Below are 3,363 nucleotides of genomic sequence, written 5' to 3'. Positions count from 1 at the left end.
GGTTGTTAAACATCGTTAACCTACTCTCACAGTTACTGTAGTCAGAGTTAGTACTAGTTATGGTTGTTAAACATCGTTAACCTACTCTCACAGTTACTGTAGTCAGAGTTAGTACTAGTTATGGTTGTTAAAGATCGTTAACCTACTCTCACAGTTACTGTAGTCAGAGTTAGTACTAGTTATGGTTGTTAAAGATCGTTAACCTACTCTCACAGTTACTGTAGTCAGAGTTAGTACTAGTTATGGTTGTTAAACATCGTTAACCTACTCTCACAGTTACTGTAGTCAGAGCTAGTACTAATTATGGTTGTTAAACATCGTTAACCTTCTCTCACAGTTATTGTAGTCAGAGTTAGTACCAGTTATGGTTGTTAAAGATCGTTAACCTACTCTGAAAGTTACTGTAGTCAGAGTTAGTACTAGTTATGGTTGTTAAACATCGTTAACCTACTCTCTCAGTTACTGTAGTCAGACTTAGTACTAGTTATGGTTCTTAAACATCATTAACCTACTCTCACAGTTACTGTAGTCAGAGTTAGTACTAATTATGGTTGTTAAACATCGTTAACCTTCTCTCACAGTTATTGTAGTCAGAGTTAGTACTAATTATGGTTGTTAAACATAGTAACCTACTCTCACAGTTACTGTAGTCAGAGTTAGTATTAGTTATAATGTTTAAATATGAGTACCTGCAGAGTTCAAACATTGCTGAATCAATTGTAAGTATATATATTTTTCTTTCTATTTAGATTCGTTAGGTCTTCACCGAGTTGAGAACAGAAGTCATTTGGAAACGGCCGTCAGTCTGCATTTGTATTGTCCTCCTTTTGACAGCTGCCGAATGTTTGACGAAAGATCAGGTCACCAGAGCATCAGTAAAGTGACATTTTGGAGCAAATATGGAGAGAGAACACCGTATTTTCCGGTAAAGAGCTAAGTTGTCTAGCGTAAATATATCGGAATATCATTAAGTAGCGTAATGCACCAGACAACATAAAAACTGGTAAAGTTATGTTGCTTGTTTTCCATTAAGATAAAAATATAGACATATAAAGCATACAACGGTTAGCTTTCTGTTTGAACACTAAGAAGCTCCGTAAAACTTGCCTTAAAGTGCTAATCTAAATTCAGGCTTTAGGAGGGACTAAGTAAATGCAAGAGAACAGGGACTAAAACATTAACAACTCAAAAGGTAAACAAAAAATATATGAAAAACACGTTCAAAATGAGCTTCAAAAACTGGTTGTGAATGGAGATGTAACAAATAATAACATCCAAGAAAACTGGTTGTTAATGGAGATGTAGCAAATAATAACATTCAAGAAAACTGGTTGTGAATGGAGATGTAACAAATAATAACATCCAAGAAAACTGGTTGTTAATGGAGATGTAGCAAATAATAACATCCAAGAAAACTGGTTGTGAATGGAGATGTAACAAATAATAACATCCAAGAATGGCTCAGAGCGTCAGTAGACAAGAGGTGGTTTCTGAAAAACGGATTAGATCATGTGTATCTTTCAGAGAGTTAAGAGTACATAGCGCGCCCTATGTTTGCAAGTAACCTTGTCAATAACGTCCTACCAAAGAAAGACATGTATTTTCATCTACTTAGGCACACTCTTCAATGTATCCATATTTACGTACCTATCCTCTCAATATCATCCCAGGCGTTCTCTCTCAGCATCTTTTTATTCTTTCTATCTCAATATCTTCCCATTCTTTCTCTCTCAATATCTTCCAATACTTTCTCTTTCAATATCTTCCCATTCTTTCTCTCTTAGCATCTTCCCATTCTCTCTCTCTCTTAATATCTTCCCATTCTCTCTCTCTCACTATCTTCCCATTCTTTCTCTATCAATATCTTCCCATTCTTTCTCTCTCAGCATCTTCCCATTCTCTCTCTCTCACTATCTTCCCATTCTTTCTATCTCAGCATCTTCCCATTCTTTCTCTCTCAATATCTTCCCATTCTTTCTCTCTCAGCATCTTCCCATTCTTTCTCTCTCAACTATCTTCCCATTCTCTCTCTCTCACTATCTTCCTATTCTTTCTCTCTCAATATCTTCCTATTCTTTCTCTCTCAGCATCTTCCCATTCTTTCTATCTCAATATCTTCCTATTCTCTCCCTCTCAATATCTTCCCATTCTCTCTCTCTCAATATCTTCCCAAGAAGTGGTAACAAAAACTCTTCTTCTTTGAATTAAGACATAGAAGTGGTAACAAAACTCTTCATCTTTGAATTAAGACACTAGAAGTGGTAATAATAATAATACTGAATTAAGACACTAGAAATGGTAACAAAACTCTTCTTCTTTGAATTAAGACACTAGAAGACACTAGAAATGGTAACAAAACTCTTCTTCTTTAATTCAAAGAAGAAGAGTTTTGTTACCACCTCTAGTGTCTTAATTCAAAGATGAAGAGTTTTGTTACCACCTCTAGTGTCTTAATTCAAAGAAGAAGAGTTTTGTTACCACTTCTAGCGTCTTACTTCAAAGAAGAATAATTTTGTTACCATTTCTAGTGTCTTAATTCAAAGAAGAAGAGTTTTGTTACCACTTCTAGTGTCTTATTTCAAGGAAGAGAGTTTTGTTACCACTTCTAGTGTCTTATTTCAAGGAAGAGGGGTTTTGTTACCACTTCTAGTGTCTTAATTAAAGGAAGATGCTAGTTGATGTATTATATATGTATATGAAAGCAACCTTTGTTTTTGTACAAAACATGTATTTGCTCTGTAGAGATATTCTAGTAATACCAGGTTCAAATATAGAAATAAATAATCTTTATGATGGTTGTATTCTATCACATTTTCAAATGTTATTACATAAATTCGTTTTTGTTTATTATTTATTTATTTTATGTTTTTTCTCATGCAACATAATTTCATCTGCCACCTCAATGAATTTAGTTAGCGAGCCAGGAAAGGTTGTGAATAATATGTATTTACCAGTTTCTAATATAGAACTTTTTAAGTTATGTATAGCCTCGAAGTTTTCATCTGCTAATGTTTCTCCCACTTTTTTCTAGAACATCATCATGAAAGTGGCCAAAAAGAGCGAGGAACTGTCAACTTATGAGGATAACTAACGAGCTGAAACACTGACCTGGTGTTGGGATTATATGAGTTTCATTCTGCTTTAGTGTCACGTGTGGAGTTGCTATTTTACTGAAACTTCAAGAAGATTGACGTCTTCCACCTTTCATAACACTAACATTACATGTCAGACCGACTAATGAAGACATAGAAACCTCAAGAGGATTGACGTCTTCCACCTTTCATAACACTAACATTACATGTCAGACCGACTAATGAAGACATAGAAACCTCAAGAGGATTGACGTCTTCCACCTTTCATAAC

General features: G+C 34.8%; 1 long non-coding RNA gene across 1 annotated transcript; it reads left to right on the top strand.

Annotated features, from left to right (window-relative positions):
• Nucleotides 1-720: 720 nt before the first annotated feature.
• On the top strand, nt 721-3,307 carry LOC106476105. Its single transcript, XR_001291868.2, has 2 exons — nt 721-925; nt 3,032-3,307. It is a non-coding gene; the product is annotated as an uncharacterized LOC106476105 (long non-coding RNA).
• Nucleotides 3,308-3,363: the final 56 nt, after the last annotated feature.

The sequence above is a fragment of the Limulus polyphemus genome, unplaced genomic scaffold, assembly GCF_000517525.1.
Source record: "Limulus polyphemus unplaced genomic scaffold, Limulus_polyphemus-2.1.2 Scaffold9810, whole genome shotgun sequence".
Taxonomy (NCBI): Eukaryota; Metazoa; Arthropoda; class Merostomata; order Xiphosura; family Limulidae; genus Limulus; species Limulus polyphemus.
This window is presented reverse-complemented; position numbering and strand designations above follow the sequence as displayed.